Source organism: Lagenorhynchus albirostris, chromosome 12 (genome assembly GCF_949774975.1).
Source record: "Lagenorhynchus albirostris chromosome 12, mLagAlb1.1, whole genome shotgun sequence".
NCBI classification, from domain to species: Eukaryota; Metazoa; Chordata; class Mammalia; order Artiodactyla; family Delphinidae; genus Lagenorhynchus; species Lagenorhynchus albirostris.
The window spans coordinates 73498132-73517075 of NC_083106.1; positions in this window are offsets into that span (position 1 = coordinate 73498132).

Genomic DNA, 18944 nt, shown 5'->3' on the forward strand with positions numbered 1-18944 from the left:
ACTTAGAAAACGTCATAGCTGAACACCCATCTTAAGTTTTTCTAAACCAGGAAACTTAAGCCTACCAGCTACTGATTCTATTCTTGTGACCTACTGCATGGATTTTCTTTGGCAGCCCAATAAAAACCTCACATGTTGAAATAATTTATTTCTGAACCTAATATCCCCCCACAAATTCTTCCATTTGATTAACTTTTTTTTCTCTTTATCATCTCATAGACATTCTAACAGAACAGGAAAATGGCTCATTTATCCAATTACGAGAATAAATCAAATGAGGGAATCTGAGAAGGAAGGGTGGTGGGAGGGAGAGAGAAATGGAGAATGAACTTTCATAAATTTCTTGGACACTATACACGAAGTAATTTAAAGATAGCTTCTTGGGGATTTTCCTTATAATCTAGTTACAATCTATTTAAGAATCTGTTAGGTTTCAAAAAGCTGTTTCTCAATCTATTTGCTTGAACTTTCAAAGTAACCTTCAACAAGCAGCCCCTGACGCCACTGGGTGTTGGGTACTCACAGAGGTGAGTTTTTTTGGCTGGGCTCTGTAGGGTTTTTCATACCCGTAAAGTTTGCAGCTGAAACATTTGTAAGAGAGAAGCTTTTTTACTGAGTGCAAACAAGGGACAGAGTACAGAGGCTGTTGGAGTTGAAATTAAGGGAAGTTTAACCAGGAGCAGATATAGGCATTGGCTGCCCTCTGTCATTGACTTTTTTTTTTTTTTTTTTTTGCGGTACGCGGGCCTCTCACTGTTGTGGCCTCTCCCGTTGTGGAGCGCAGGCTCCGGACACGCAGGCTCAGCGGCCATGGCTCACGGGCCCAGCCGCTCCGCGGCATGTGGGATCTTCCCGGACTGGGGCACGAACCCGTGTCCCCTGCATCGGCAGGCGGACTCTCAACCACTGCGCCACCAGGGAAGCCCTGTCGTTGACTTTTAGAAGCACTTTTCCACCACTGGAGAAGCTGGGAATGCCTTGCACAGGAGTTGCTGGTTTATCTTATCTTCATTGTAGCCACTCCAGGAAAAGAAGAGAAAGGAAATCTTCTGCAAACTCTGTCCCCTGTTTCTCTATCTCTCAACACCACCAATACCTGGGTAAGGACGGACTAGCCACAGAGGCATTGCTGAGACCCAAATCAGAACATCCTATCTCTCCCAGAGCACCAACAGAGGACCCGGGTACTTAGCACCAAATGACTCAGTATTGAATAGAATCGACTGACAGTTCTGAAAAGGGAGGAGGTAAGTTAGAAATATTTGATGACGTTAATAGGAAACTCACAGAAGGAGAAGCCGAGTCGCACGATGCCCTGGCAGACGCATGTGCCTACTGGGGCATTTTCCACTTAGCTTTGCCTTTCAGTACCTTGGGTGCCAGGCAACCATTCTTTTTTTTTTTGTGATCACCACTGGTAGGAGGTCTGTTTCACTGTTTACATTCCTATCACCCACAAGCTTGCCAGTACACTTTTGGGAGAAACCAAGACCACGAATTTTCGACCTCTCCGACCCAGGGTATATCTATGGAGATCTTTAAAATCCATGTTTACACACATAGTCTGCGTAGGACATCACCTAAGCAACCATCGTGTAATCTTATCCTGGAAGAGGACAGATGATGACTATTTACTCTGCCTCATGCCACTTGCATTTTTGAAAATCCAAATAGAAAGCACTTTCAAAAACAGCCCTGAACCTGAGTAGGTGGTCTAGTGGTGCCGATAACTTACTCAAGTGCTGTGCAAATTTGAGACCTTAAAATATTTTCAGACATTTCCTCTACATAAGAGAACTTTAAACTTTATAAAGTCAGCAGCAATTATTTTATATCATTCATCTGTCCAACTACACGCATAAGAAATGTTAAGCCGAAACAGGATTTAATGTCCCTGTCGAATCTAAAAACCCAGGGGCTATTCCATAGAGCACATTCAAAGGGCAAAACCAGGAGAACGTACTACATGGGAGGCCTGTTCAGACCTCCAAGTCCTGGGTGATACTGACAAGGCTTATAAATTTGGAGGGGAAACCCAGAATGTTCCCTGAACGCTAGGAATATTCCCTGAAAGATCTCTTTGGAAATCATTGAAAATGATACGTGTACAAACTATGATCTAATATCAAGGCTTAATCAACCAAAGAAAGAAGAAATTCTGCCAGAGTAAGCAAACAAACATGGTTTGAAATCCAGACAAGCCCGTCTGAGAAGCAAATAAAGAAAACAGACCGAAGTTCAGGTCCCGTCTCCCTGTCCAACCTCCACTTTTGACTTACACGTTGAGAGCTCTTCGTAAAAGAATAAGGACCGGCAAAACAGATGAAATGGCCCCAAGAAGGCTGGGAGGACCTGTCAGCAAGGGGTCTTTGGTACCAGCCATGGACAATTTGGAGTCCTACCAGTTCTGACCAAAGCTCAGACTATGAACTGTTTCAGCGCCTTGCTGCCATTTCTTGAGGAACAAATCCAACTGTGCTGCACAGCGCTTTGCCAGGTGAGCCGCAGCCCTATGTTAAGATCACATCTGCAGCACTTAAGGTGTCAAGTATTCCCGGAGTTTTTATGAAGTATTCTGAATAGCCCAGAAATCACTTTCGGTTGCCACGGTCTCTGGTCGCACCGGGCTCTTTCTAAGCTACAACAAATGAAAAGGCCCAAGGGCATTTCCAACTTCTCTGAAGAAAGTTCTGATGGGTAAAAAGAAAGTAACCCAGTCCACTGCTGATGCTTCAGCTAAGGAGTTTCAAGGTGAGAATGAAAGTGTCTACATGGAAAATATTAGTAGTTCCAGTAGTAAGTTTATTTGGAATGATTTCAAAGCAAACAATTCACTGATAAAATAATTACAGGCATCATTATCTTCTTTTCCCATGAAGGGATGCTGAAGCCATGAAAACATGGGCAAACGCCCTTTTCTTGAGGACCTGGTCATCCATGCTTCTTACCTGGAGGTGAACAGCCCCGAGCACATCACAAGCTGTGCTATGGGAGCCCCAAGGAGAAGATACTTGGGGAAGAACCTCAAGTGCCTGTGGACAGTTTTAAAAGAGATTTCCTCACCTTTCAGTTCCACTCCAAAAATTCATAGTGTTATATATGACTAAGAAGTTTCAAATATGCGAACATCCACTGTCAGAAAAGCTATCACATCTGCTGCCCTTTGCTCCATATCACTCTTAAGCCCCTTATTCTGCTTTATATTCCTACAGCGCTTTTTATCACTTAATGTATAGATGACTTTTATATCTGTTTGTTGTCACAGCAAAGACTTTCACATTATTCAACGTGAATAAAACGTGTCTAGGACCTAGATTATGTAAGATACACATCAGTTACTCGATATACTGCCTTGGAATAAACGAATACAATAAATTTATATTCTCACTCTTATATCATAAGAAGACAAAGAAAAAAATTAAAACCTGAGGCTCAGAGAGGTGAAGTAAGCTACTTAAGGACACACAGTGCTGTGGCAGAACCATATGATTTTCCCCAATTGTGACAACTTTAGCTACTGGTAGAAAAACCTATTAATGCCCTATTCTGGGAGAACACATAGTTTAAATATCTAATATTCACTACATATTTTATATCCATTGAGCATTTCCTAGTTCATATAATTTGTGCTGTAAAAGAGGGATGATTTGCAGGAAAATTCTAGAACTGATTTTTAAACTTTTATTTTGTGTGCTCCTTGAAATGAACAGGGATCTCGGGGAGCAATGCAGGTTCAATACCAAAAAGTTATGACAGGTCACCATTTGTTTGGTGATGTTGGTGACAATGATGACAGCAAACACTTGGACAGCACTGACTACAGACTCAGCACTGTTCTAGGAATACACAGTAATACATCCCATTCACCCACACAGAAACCCTGTGAGGAATACACTATCGTCGTTACTAGTAAGGAAAGTAAGGCACAGAGAAGTTAAGTAACTGGCCCAAGGACCTACAGCTATTAGTACATAGTTGAGCCCAGATTCAAACCCAGGCACGCTAGCTTGAAAGTCTGTGCTTTCACACTGTACTCTGCTGAGTTGCCAAAATGCCAAAGTGTATTCAGCAGGTCACGCAGCAAGTCTTGGTCTCATAGGTAACATAAGAAATGCAAGTTGAATTAAAGCAACTAGCAGGATTTACATTTTAACAGCCATGTCAAAGAACACTGATTAACGGAACAGTGTCACCCCAGAGGAAGATTCCTTGACACATACCAATAGGTCCCTTTCTGTTCAATATTTACATCACTTGAATGAACATGCAGAAGGCACGCTCAACCAGTTTGCTGATGACAAATTGAGGGACCCTGCAGAGAAGCAGGATGAAATAACTTTAAAATCATCCGTGGAACACCCGCACTGGAGAGCAACAGAGCATTCAGAAAACCACACAGCCCTTTCTGAATTCTCCACCAGCATCGCTGCTCTTCTCTTCCTTTCTCTCCTCCTTGAGCCCTGCTTCTTTTCCATTATTTCGGGCTATAGCCTGCATCGTGGCCTATTAACACACTGCCACTTGCAGTGGGCTTGCTGTAATTCAGGAATATTGATGACGGTGACCCTCACGTCCCCTGCTGCCTTCTGAATACGGAACAGGCCCCCTATTGCCCAGGTAGTTAAAAATGAAACAGCTACGGCAAAATTTCTTTCTAAATCCCCACCTTCTCAGGAGACTTTTGAAATCACTCTATTATAGTTATATAATACATTCAATAATGCAATTAATGCTGGTAAGCAGCGTTCTGTTCAATCCTCTGAACACGTTCATATGTAATGCTCGGTGCACGTAGGAATTCTTGGTAGTACCCATTTAAAAACAGAAGATGACTCACCCGCTTTCCTGTTCCTGTAAACACTGCTTGGTGCAAAACACTTGAGCCCTGTGTGTTTTCATTGTCTCTGACTTCTAACTGTTCCTACCTGATAGGGGCAGTTTATCCGCTTAAGCCCAAGAGCAGCAGGTTGAGACTAAGGCCAGCATCTGGAAGCCGAGTTGGTACATTTCTGGGGGACAGGCGGCTTCGGACTCGGGGATGTGCCCTCTGCTGGCACCAGGCCTGCTGCAGCTGCCTTCAGGGCATCCACAGTTGAAGCTGGAAGGCACATGAGTAACAAATTAAATGAATGAGAGACAGCAGTTAATGAGTTCCAAAAATTCTGCCCTTTCCCTAACAGAGACCAGCCTATATCATAGTGCTTTCTCCCCGCTACATCTGCCCTGTCCACCTGACCCCAAGTCCTGCACCATTAGGAAAAACACAACCTCAAATCTCCACGTGGACTGCAGAGAAATTTGTTAGAATTGGCTTTTCATTAGGTCTGACAATGACTTGATGGGGGCGGAGCATGTAGGATACCTTAAACAAACAGCATCACTTATCCATGTTTCTCTGCGCCTCAGGCAGTTCGCGGGTGACAGCGCCTGGGAACGCTGCAGTTGAGCTCATTTCGAAAGAAAAAAGGAAGGAGGCCACTGGAAAATGTTTCCTCCCGGACAGACACACTGATGAAAAGTTGTTCGATGCACGTCCAGATTTCTGTCTCTGGCTGAATTGTTCATCTTGTTTCTCTTGGGTGCGCCCCACTTCTCTGGGTTTACCGCTGCTCCATGCGCACGGCTCACTCTATTCCGAAACTGTAGGTTTTGTTTGAGAGGAGCAGACATTGCACCTGGAAAAACTGCCTAGGGAAACAGCGGGATTGCTATATTAACTCCCTAAGTGCAGTTTCTATTCTTTACAGCTTGCTTGAGAGATTGTGCTAATCATCAAACATGTTTGCAGTGAGCAATTATAATTCACAGACTTTTCCTTGCGTTGCTACAGAGGCGTTACTTTCTAATAGATGCCAAACAGCGATGCCGTGCACTCAACTAGGGGAGGGGTGTTAGGAGTTTTACAGCTGCCTCAGTCACTCCTGTACTTTGCAATGTCGAGGAGGGAGTAAATGTCCTCATGTAAAATTCAAAAGAAGCATCTTCCATGGCAACAGCTGTTTCAGACGTTCTAGCGCATCTGTTTCATCTTTTCCTTTGTTTAAAAGCAGACCACAGCCTGCTCTATCTGCAGGTCAAAAGAGCACGAAGACTGTCAATAAAGAAAAATGTGATCACTATAGGTATGTTTTATTCTTCTGATGAGTTACTTGCCATATTATTCATCAGCTAACCATGATGAAATGAAGAAGCTGATTGTTATAGAGAGTTAGAAAATTTGAGCAAAATCAAGATGCTCTATCTTCATGACTACTGACATCAACTCAGTGACCAGAATAAATGTCAATGTAGTAATAGCTGCTAGAACTTACTGTCAGTATGCAATTGCAATCAAGACATTGACTTCTGGGCAGATTTCACAGCTTGAGTTTCCCAGGCAGCACCCTCTGAGATGGAGGGTTCCTTTGGGCATGCTCTTGGCATCAACACCTATAGAAGTGAGGAGTAAGTAGCAGAGAAATTGACCTGCGCTGCAATCCCAGCCCCTCAACAGCCTCGGGTGATCCCACAGGAGCTCCAGAGCCAGACGGCGCTGCGGAGACCACCTGGGCCTTCGTACCCATGGCGCTCAGCCAGTGGCTGTGGGCTGCTCAGGGCAGGGAGTTTGACACAGTCCCCAAAAAGGGCTGCTAGCTGATGGCCTTCTTCCAACATCATTCCCAGCAGGTAAGAGAGTAATTCCTGTAATCCAGAAGAGGGAACTAACTGGGTGGCACCTTACATAGTCTACCAAGCAGATATGCATAACATGTAACACTCATGATCTTGTCAACAGAGACGCAGAAATCAAAGAATGTAACACCCAAACCAAGCCCAGTCCACCAATATAATACCAAACATGATTAAATATGTCTCAGCTGGGAATAAATACAGCTCAGAGTTACAGTATCTACTAGCTCCTTAATATATCTGGAAAAAGAACAAATTTAAATATATTGAATTCTCATAAAAAATAAATGAAGTAACTACTTCTCAGAAGAAAAAGATATTAAAATACAATTACTCAAAGCATATGGAAATGAAAATATTTCCCTGTGTCAATTTCTAAAGTAAACTCTTATGCAAAATTTATTTTAATTATCCAGCATCTACATGTGCTATAATTGTGCTTAACTTCATAAAAGCATCTTCTATAAATGTCCTTTGTTGATGCAAATGCCAGCTATATTAATTATCATTTTAGAGTCTGCCTCTGATTAAAGTGTATGTATTTAAAATACAGTTTGGATATACATTCTGTCTTGTCATGAATATTTATAGACAGCATTATTTAGCAATTATTTGTATCTTTATTTGACAGCAATAAAGTATAAACATTCAAAAACACTGAGAATATAGAAATTTCTTTTCTATAAAGAACATTTCATAAAATCTAAGCATAATATTTTGAATCACTACATGCTTGAATCAGTCATAATTTATGTGATATAAATAAGAACATACATATACACATATTATATTGAAAAGTCAATTATATGTAATTAGTGTGTAAACTGCTTTGCAAAAGAAAAAAAAGACATGAAGAAAATGTGTGACTCTCTTTTGTAAGCTCCAGGAGTCCAGAGTAGGGTCTGCATCTCTTCTGCTCACCAAGTCTCTGGGTCTTAACAAAGCATCTGGCATGCAGCAGGCTCTCAGTATAGATTTGGTAAATGTTGAAAAGATTATAAATCTCGGCTTCTAAAAAAGGTAAGTTGGTTTTTCTTTGCAAACATGAAGGAAGCTGGTTATTGGCTGTTTCCAAATTTAGATTAAAAGGTGAAAAACACACGTTTTTTTTTTTTTTTTTTTTTTTTTTTTTTTGCGGTACGCGGGCCTCTCACCGTTGTGGCCTCTCCCGCTGTGGAGCACAGGCTCCGGACGCGCAGGCTCATGGCTCAGTGGCCCAGCCGCTCCGCGGCATGTGGGATCTTCCCGGACCGGGGCACGAACCCGTTCCCCTGCATCGGCAGGCAGACTCTCAACCACTGTGACACCAGGGAAGCCCGAAATGAACACTTTTAAGTGACAACTTTAAACTTACATATTCAGGTTGGTGTAGTCTTTTTTTTTTTTTTTTCTGTATTACTTCACAGACTGGGACAGATCCTTCTCTCCCTTAAATACAAAAGATTTACTTCCATTGCAAGAATATCAAAATGCAGTCTAGTTCCAACTTTAATACCATGTTACCCAGTGAACATCTAGACAGCAAGGCTCAAAGTTTTAGAGAAAGAGTTTTGAAAATGTTGTCAGCAAGCTGAACAAAAACAATATCTAGAAGTTTTATGTGTTTGCTCTAGACCTGTTCATTCTCAACCTTCCCAGAATGTTTTTAGAACACAAATCAATCTCTCCAAAAAAAGGAGGAAAACTTTAAAGGAAAAAATATAAAATGTATATGTAAACAGAGTTGCCAAATTCCAGCCATGTTCTGACAGATCACCAAGATAAACACAGAACGCACATGACCCCAAAAAGTTTCAAATGAGTATGTTTTGCCAATCTGGAAGTACCAAAATCCAACCACCCCCAGGACCTCAGTACCATAGTTACTCTACTCTTCTCTAGAAATAGAAACATAGCCACTCTGTATTTATGTTCTATTAGTGGCTGAGTTTTGGAAGTCATGCCAAGAGGATTCCAGAAATGAAAGAAAAAAGAAGATTTTGTATGAATCATCTGTTATAATCCTCCATAAATCTACATCATTACCAAAATATGACCAAAATTGCTATATAAATACCCAGGAATTGGAACAGAAGAGAAGAATGGAGTATTATGTCAGAATTCAATCAGCTTTAATATGGTAGGAAAGCCACATTCATCTGAAAGTCCATGAAAAATGAAAAGGGTTTTTGTTTTTCTTTTTGTTTGTTTGTTTGTTTAATGGTATGCAGACTTGAGCCTAATGCTGATTTAGGAAGAGATCCATGGCACAGGTTTGCGCCCTGTATTGTGACCACAGCAGTGTGTGGAGACGTGCTTATTCTTTCCCTCAACCTACATCTCAAGGCTCAATATAAAATGGTCAGTACTTTAAGAATATAGGAAGGCAAGAATAAGATTCATTTCCATTATAATCCTCAAAAGAAGAATTGCATTAATTTTTAATATATGTTCGTCTAATTTTCCTCTAGAAAATTTTCAGCCAAATTGTATACTCATTACTATAGTTTTGGATACAAATAAATATCTCATTTCCTTGAGTTTGAAAGTGCTTAAAAGTCACTCAGAAAAACACAGTTGGATATTTTTTCTGATATTTTACTTCTAATTTTATTAGTTTCAAAGATTTTACTGGAATAAAAAGCCTTTTAGAAAAAACGACTCTAGGTATTTGGATAGTGATATTTTATATCATACCCATTAAGCTGTTACCCAGGACCTAGGTCATCTACTAAAAAACTAATACTGCACGAACACACCTATCACAGCACTGAACTACTAGGAGCCCAGGTAATGCTACATCAGAATGTAAGCAATTCCTACTAGTAGCGTGGATTAAAACCAACACATAGGGGCCTAAGTGGGAAAGAAAGTTATTTCTTTCACTGATCATCTAAAAGGTGTCACTCTGAAACAATTTTCTGAGGGACAAGCATTTAAACACAATTCACTAGCTCAATCCTACAACCAGAACATTTAGATAAGATGTGATAGGACAACATATAAAGGATGGTTTTCCAATAGCTAAAATTGAATAAGATCGAAAATCCTAGTCCAGACAAAAAGTGCTGAGCACTGTATATACATGTGTAAATGCTGCCATGAACTCAATTTTAAGGATGGTAAAATCAAGACTTAATAATTGCTCATGAGCCCACAGCTTGTAGAAGGTCGCCCCAACCTACTCTCAGGCTATCTGACCCCAGAGCCTACGTTCTGAAACAGTGGTTATGTTTCACTGAAAGAAAAACATACATACATGCATAGGGTCACTCTTTTTTTTTTTTTTGCGGTACGCGGGCCTCTCACTGTTGTGACCTCTCCCGCTGCGGAGCACAGGCTCCAGACGCACAGGCTCAGCAGCCATGGCTCATGGGCCCAGCCGCTCCGTGGCATGTGGGATCCTCCTGGACCGGGGCACGAACCCATGTCCCCTACATCGGCAGGCGGACTCCCAACCACTGCGCCACTAGGGAAGCCTGGGTCACTCAGTTTTATTCAGTGGTATTTACATTATTCTGGGATTTTAAAAAGTAACAGATCAATCTGTCTTTTCATTGGCACATGCAATTTTTTAGAAAGAAGACACTACGAATATGTGGAACAGTTAAATAATTTGAAGTACTGTATGATTAATGTCCTTGCTAAGTATAATAGCCCAAGAACTACATAGAGGTCGGAAAACAAGGCAATAATATGAACTGGAATAGTTATGAAAAGGCTCCACAGAGACAGTGAACTTGAACTGGATCCTGATATTGAGTGAAAATTGGACAGTCCTATTTGAGAAGGGAGGATATTCTCACTTGGAAGAAAATTACCCAAGTAGCTTTCAGCAAGATAAATAAAATTACAGGAACCATCTTTGCATAAAACACAAAGACCACATAAATTCGCATAACAACACACCACTATTTTGAATAACACTATTTTTTAAAGTATTTATTTATTTATTTAGGCTGCTCCAGGTTTTAGTTGTGGCACATGGGATCTTCGTCATGGTGTGTGGACTCTTAGTTGAGGCATGCAGACTCTTAGTTGCGGCATGCATGCGGGATCTAATTCCCTGACCAGGGGTTGAACCCGGGCCCCCCTGCATTGGGAGCGTGGAGTCTTACCCACTGGACCACCAGGGAAGTCCCTGAATGACACTATTAACTAAGTTAAATAATAATATATTGAATACTGTATGATTCCATGTTGATGTGGTTCAATAACAGGCAAATCAAATCTACTAGAATAGATGTCAGATTAGATGACTACCTTTAAGAAGAGGGCATTGACTGGGAATGGGTACAAGGAAACCTCTGGGGTGCTGGAAATGTTCTATGTCTTGATTTGGTGGTGATTTCAGATACACATAAAAATTCATGGGGCTTTACACATAAGATCTGTGCATGTACAAACTTACTATTTGTGAGTTACACCTCATTAAATAAATGAGTAAGGGTAGTATCTATGGTAGGCTACAGGGTTACTTAGAATAACGTCAATTTAGCATTAGAAAAATCTTTCAAGATTACCTATCTCATCTCTGTCCTTCACAGATGAGGGAACCAGTACCAAACAGATTCAGAGACTTGCCCTGAGTCACCAGGACATTTAGGGGCTGTGATGGTACCTATTGTACCATCAAGAATGGAAAGCTTTTCCATTCTTTGCTAATGCCTCCAAAATGCATTACATGTGCCACGTATTCCTAAAGAGAAGATCCAGATGTACCATTGAATTCTTAGTAATTTTATTTACTATTTTCCATATTATTTCTCAAATTGGTCATATTTATTTTTCCCCATTATCCTTGACTTCTTTAAACTGGATTATTAAAATCTTTTCTTTATTCTTCCTCTTAACTTTCATACTATAATCAATCTAACATATTTTCCCAGAAGATGCTGTTTTACACATACAATTCTAATCTTATCCATTTCATAAAAATACAACAACTCTACCTGTTCTCAGACTTCAAAGAAATTTCCGAGGAAGACCCTTTGCTTGGAATCCTTCTATATTTCTCATATCACCACTTTTTTTAGATTTTTTAAAAAAAATTTTTATAGGAGTATAGTAGCTTTAAAATGTTGTGTTAGTTTCTACTGTACAGCAAAGTGAATCAGCTATACATATACACATATTCCCCTCTTTCTTGGATTTCCTTCCCATCTAGGTCACCACAGAGCATTGAGTAGAGCTCCGCATGCTGTACAGTATGTTCTCGTAAGTTATCTATTTTATACATAGCATCAATAGTGTATATGTGTCAATCTCCATCATCCAATTCATCCCACCTCCCCTTTCCTCCTTGGCACCCATATGTTTGTTCTCTACATCTGTGTCTCTATTTCTGCTTTGCAAATAAGATCATCTATACCATTGTTTTAGATGCCACATGTATGCATTAATATACAATATTTGTTTTTCTCTTTCTGACTTACGTCACTCTGTATGACAGTCTCTATGTCCATCCATATCTCAACAAATGACCCAACTTCGTTCCTTTTTTATGGCTGAGTAATATTCCATTATATACATGTACCACATCTTCTTTATCCATTAATCTGTTGATGGACATTTAGGTTGCTTCCATGTCCTGGCTACTGTAAATAGTGCTGCAATGAACAGTGGGGTGCATGTATCTTTTTGAATTACGCTTTTCTCAGGGTATATGCCCAGTAGTGGGATTGCTGGGTCGTACAGTAGTTCTATTTTTAGTTTTTTGAGGAACCTTCATACTGTTCCCCACAGTGGGTGTATCAACTTACATTCCCACCAACAGTGCAAGAGGGTTCCCTTTTTTCCACAACCTCTCCAGCACTTATTGTTTGTAGATTTTTTGATGATGGCCATTCTGACTGGTGTGAGGTAACACCTCACTGTAGTTTTGATTTGCATTTCTCTAATGATTAGTGATGTCGAGCATCCTTTCATGTTTTTTGGCAATCTGTATATCTTCTTTGGAGAAATGTCTGTTTAGGTCTTCTGTCCATTTTTGGATTGGGTTGGTTTGTTTTTTGATATTGAGCTGCATGAGCTACTTGTATATTTTGGAGATTAATACTTTGTCAGTTGCTTCATTTGCAAATATTTTCTCCCATTCTGAAGGTTGTCATTTAGTCTTGTTTATGGTTTCCTTTGCTGTGCAAAAGCTTTGAAGTTTCATTAGGTCCCATTTGTTTATTTTTGCTTTTATTTCCATTTCTCTAGGAGGTGGGTCAAAAAGAATCTTGCTGTGATTTATGTCATATACTGTCTGCTTATGTTTTCCTCTAAGAGTTGTATAGTGTCCAGTCTTACATTTAGGTCTTTAATTCATTTTGAGTTTATTTTTGTGTATGGTGTTAGAGAGTGTTCTAATTTCATTCTTTTACATGTAGCTGTCCAGTTTTCCCAGCTCCACTTATTGAAGAGGCTGTCTTTTCTCCATTGTATATTCTTGCCTCCTTTATCAAAGATAAGGTGAGCATATGTGCATGGGTTTATCTCTGGGCTTTCTATCCTGTTCCATTGATCTATCTTTCTGTTTTTGTGCCAGGACCATACTGTCTTGATTACTGTAGCTTTGTAGTATAGTCTGAAGTCAGGGAGCCTGATTCCTCCAACTCCGTTTTCCTTTCTCAAGATTGCTTTGGCTATTTGGGGTCTTTTGTGTTTCCATACAAATTGTGAAATTATTTGTTCTAGTTCTGTGAAAAATGCCATTGGTAGTTTGATAGGGATTGCATTGAATCTGTAGATTGCTTTGGTTAGCATAGTCATTTTCACAATGTTGATCTTCCAATACAAGAAGATGGTATATCTCTCCATCTGTTTGTATCATCTTTAATTTCTTCCATCAGTGTCTTATAGTTTTCTGCATATAGGTCTTTTGTCTCCTTAGGTAAGTTTATTCCTAGATATTTTATTCTATATGTTGCAATGGTAAATGGGACTGTTTCCTTAATTTCTCTTTCAGATTTTTCATCATTAGTGTATAGGAATACAAGAGATTTCTGTGCATCAATTTTGTATCCTGCTACTTTACCAAATTCACTGATTAGCTCTAGTAGTTTTCTGATAGCATCTTCAGGATTCTCTGTGTATAGTATCATGTCATCTGCAAGCAGTGACAGTTTTACTTCTTTTCCAGTTTGGATTCCTTTTATTTCTTTTTCTTCTCTGATTGCTGGTCTAAAACTTCCAAAACTATGTTGAATAATAGTGGTGAGAGTGGGCAACCTTGTCTTGTTCCTGATCTTCGTGGGAATGATTTCAGTTTTTCACCATCGAGAACGATGTTGGCTGTGGGTTTGTCATATATGGCCTTTATTATGTTGACGTAAGTTCCCACTGTGCCTGCTTTCTGGAGGGTTTTTATCATAAATGGGTGTTGAATTTTGTCGAAAGCTTTCTCTGTATCTATTGAGATGACCATATGGTTTTTCTCCTTCAATTTGTTAATATGGTGTATCACATTGATTGATTTGCATATATTGAAGAATCCTTGCATTCCTGGAATAAACCCCACTTGATCATGGTGTATGATCCTTTCAATGTGCTGTTGGATTCTGTTTGCTAGTATTTTGTTGAGGATTTTTGCATCTATGTTCATCAGTGATATTGGCCTGTAGTTTTCTCTTTGTGATGTCTTTGTCTAGTTTTGGTATCAGGGTGATGGTGGCCTCGTAGAATGAGTTTGGGAGTGTTCCTCCCTCTGCTATATTTTGGATGAGTTTGAGAAGGATAGGTGTTAGCTCTTCTCTAAATGTTTGATAGAATTTGCCTGTCATATCACTATTTTTTAATAGTTATAATCTTTGCTCTTTCACTCTAAAGATAGAGAAGGAGGTGATGTAGGAGGTAGCAATATCGATGACTTTTCTTTAGGTAGGGGTGCGCTCTCCAGTCCTTTCACCTAATCGACTTGCCACTGGTCTTTTCCCAAAAAGCTGTTCACATCGGTATTCCCCACTCTACCCACAACAAACACCCTCCCCCTATTCTCGATGACTTCTGAGACCTTGACAATGAAACCTGCCAATGAGAAAACTGCTAGGTGTTTTTTCTTTGGTCGTTTTTCCATTCAAATAGCTCTCAATTCAAAACTTCATTCTCTAAGTTCTACACATTATGCACAAGTGTATGTTTTACGAGGGTCTTGATTCTATCTAGATATGTTAAGGTTTACTGCAAATCTTTAGATAAATCCACATGCCATGATACAAGTGAATTACTTCAAAACAACCCTTTGGAATATTCATAAACAAGTATAAAATGCTCCAAGTACATATATTCCCGAGATAACTAGACGGATGCGTGGGTACACTTGTGGTCACATTCACAGATGACTACAATCTCAGTTTCTGTTTTTAACACAGTCTATTATTTTACCTGTAGTTGGAGACATCATAATCTGGTAAAAGCCATTTCCGTAATCTTCAGAAGGATAGTTTATGGTCAAAAGCAGCAGGTGCTAGACTATTGCTACCCACTGCAAACCTTTCCCTGGGCCAATTTGGTTCATATTCCTCTGTGTTGATGTAAGTATGACAATTCAGATAAAAGCAAATTCAGAGACCTCTTCATGGTCCTTGCCAGATTCCTGCCATCTGCCCCTTGCGATCTACTTTCTACCAGACCCAACCTGCTCTTTGTCTCACAAGGTTGACTTGAATGGACCTTATCAAAGAGCTCCCTTGCCCTCTGCCTTCCAGACGGGTTTACCAATGGGAACACCAGTAAGATACTGGAGATGAAAGAAGAATGACGTCTGAGCACTTTTCCCCCAGCCCTGTCAGAGGAAGATCACCCCAGCTTGCTGAATACCTTGGATGAAGATCACTTTCCTAAGCTGCCCTTTCCACACAGTCTGCTGTGTCTCTAGATTCTACCAACATGCCTTGCCTGGACTCCTTCAGGCCCAGGAAGCATTACAAAGTCTCCACCAGCCCTGGGTCCTCGACTATCCACATATTTCCTCGTATCCTACCCACATTTTATTTTATTTATTTATTTATTTGGCCCTGCAGTCCAGCTTGCCCTGCAGATAGACCTAGTTAGATGTGTTCTGCAAAAACTGCACATACAAAAAATAAATGACAGTAATAATAACAGTAATAATAATACAGTGCAGTGAAGTAGGATACAGATTGGAAGAGACAGATTCAAGAAATAGTAAAACTGTCAGATTTCAGTGGATGTGGGTGCTGAGAGAAGGAAGGACTGACTCACAGATGACTCCCGTTTCTCAGGATCTTAGTTCCCTGACCAGGGCTTGACCCACGCCCTCAGCAGTATATGTATAACTGAATCACTTTGCTGTACACCTGGGAAACTAACTATACTCCAATATAAAGTAAAAATTTAAAAAAAAAGAACATGAAGTGACAGACTCTTAAAAAACAACCTCTTTATTATCCTTTCTTGAAATTACCCAATTTGAGTGCGAGTGCGTTATCTTCTTTGTGCAGGAACCCTGACTGATCATTGAGTTCCATTTAGCGAGTAAAAGTCACTTTGGACATTTGGCCATCTTGAGAAGAATCATTTATTTGCTCCTTCTCCCTCCTTCCCACGCTCCAAGCAAGCAGAGTAGTAGCTTGTTAAGTGAGTACCTAGCAGTTGCATTAACCAGGCTGTCAATCCCAACCCTATGCCCCAAATCTCTGGATAGTAACCACCAAATACAAATTGGAGTGTTTTATCTGTACCCAATAAAGTGACTAACATACTACAAGCTTGTCTGCAAATCTGTTTTAGGGGAAATTACTTTAAACCATAAATCCCTGAAATTAAGTACCAATATGCTAGTTATTCAATCTTCCCTATGTAGCAGGATTTATGGACTAACTCATGATAGTGAAGATTAGTGAGAAAGTGAAAATCGACCCTGCTGATAATTAAACTGTGATGTTTCTAACAGAGTATCAACAATGTTTCCATTTAGACACAGACAAGGTCAACAGAGATCCATTAGCTTCCTTACATGGCTGGAGCCTCAAGTGTGGAGAGCGAGTGTCCAGTCTGTGCCTGATCGTGAAAGGCTTTGTGTGTTACCTTAAGGGTTTGGACTTTATCCCATGGCTGGGAGAAAACTGATCAGATTTACATTTCAGACCCACTACTCTGGTGACTACGTGGAAGACAGACCTAGTTAGATGTGTACTGCAAAAACTGCACATACAAAAAATAAATGACAATAATAATAACAGTAATAATAATACAATGCAGTGAATTAGGATACAGATTGGAAGAGACAGATTCAAGAAATAGTAAAACTGTCAGATTTCAGTGGATGTGGGTGCTGAGGGAAGGAAGGACTGCCTCACAGACGACCCCCGTTTCTCAGCCAGGTAATAGGTGGACAGTAATAAGACAGAGAATCTACCAGCAACAGGGAGAGCAGCTGGCTGAGCTGGTCCCACAAAGGTTTTACTTTGACGTGAACTGAGAGTGGGCAGCCCACGAAACTCACGAGCAAATATCCAACAGACAGTTGGAACTCAGAATAGGAGCGTCAGATGAAATGTCTGAAAGGGAGAGATATAAGTGGTAATAAGATCCAAAGCATAACTGTATGACCCAGAAGTTCTACTCCTGGGTGTATGTGCAGAAAAAACAGAGGCACTAATTCAAAAAACTACATGCACCCCAATGTCCATAGCAGCATTATTTGCAATAGTCAAGATACTGAAGCAACCTAAGTGCCCACCAACAGATGAATGGATAAAGAAGCTGTGGTGTATATATCCAATGGAATACTACTCGGCCATGAAAAAGAATGAAATTTTGCCATTTGCAGCAACATGGATGGACTCGGAGGACATTATACTAAGTGAAATAAGTCAGACAGAGAGAGACAAATTGTGTACGATATCACTTATACGTGGAATCTAAAAAATACGACAAGCTAGTGAATATAACAAAAAAGAAGCAGACTCACAGATAATAGAGAACAAACTAGTGATTACCAGTGCGGAGGTGGGGGCAATATAGGGGAGAGAGAAGTACAAACTATTGGGTGTTAAGATAGGCTCAAGCATGTATTGTACAACACAGGGAATACAGCCTAAATTTTCTAATAACTGAAAAGTGACCTTTAAAATTGTATAAAAATAAATTTTAAAATTAAATAAATAAATTGATTAAAAGATCCCAAGCGTAGATGAGATCACGCCAGTGTGTGCAGTGAGAACAGCACTGGTGTGAGGAAGGAACCCTGGAAACCCCAGTGGCTGAGGTACAAGGACCAGAACAGGCTTGGAAAGGAGATGGAGCCCTAAGACCCAGAGGGGTTTGAAGAGAACCAGGAACTTCTCTCTACTTTTCCAGTCACCGGTCTGCCCTTTATTCCCCCTCACTCACTGTCCAGAAATTTATGGGACATTGGCTCAGGATAACGGCAAAGGTCGTTAATATCTTTGTGCCCTGAAATTTTCTCATGACCTGCAAATGAAGTTTCCCTCAATTGGACAAAGTACAGTCCTCTGCTCAAAGAGTAGCTGGGTCAACCAATTGGGAGAACTGCCCAACGATTTCTATATAGATGGATCCTAACCAGTGCGAAGATAAGTAATGTCATTTACATTCCAGTATTCAGGCACTACAGCTAATCCACCTTCTAAAATTCTCATACTTAGTTGTCAAACCCAGCTTTCCCTTTAGTATCCTTTTAAAACTAAGTAGGGGGACCTCCCTGGTGACACAGTGGTTAAGAATCTGCCTGCCAGTGCAGGGGACATGGGTTCGACCCCTGGTCTGGGAAGATCCCACATGCCATGGAGCAACTAAGTCCGCGCACCACAACTACTGAGCCTGTGCTCTAGAGACCACGAGCCACAACTACTGAGCCCATGTGCCGCAACTACTGAAGCCCACACACCTAGAGCCCATGCTCCACAACAAGAGAAGCCACCGCAATGAGAAGCCCATGCACTGCAACGAAGAGTAGCCCCCGCTCACCGCAACTAGAGAAAGCCCGTGCACAGCAACGAAGACCCAGTGCAGCCAAAAATAAATAAAATAAATTTATTTTTTAAAAAAACACACAAAAAACTACGTAGGGATCAGTTCTGCAGAAGACCCATGTATTCTGGAAGGACTTAGAATCTGCCTTCTTCCCCAGCTATCATCAAATTAGTTGTCATATTGAGTCATGGAAGAAATACATCAGAAGCCTGGAGAAATCAATTTAGAAAGGGAGAAGTAGGGCAGCTCTAGAATGATTTTGACCACAACAGATGTCAATAATATAAGTTAAAACAATACTGCCATTGAACCAGGTAACTTATACATGACAGAGAGCTACTGTAAATTGAGTG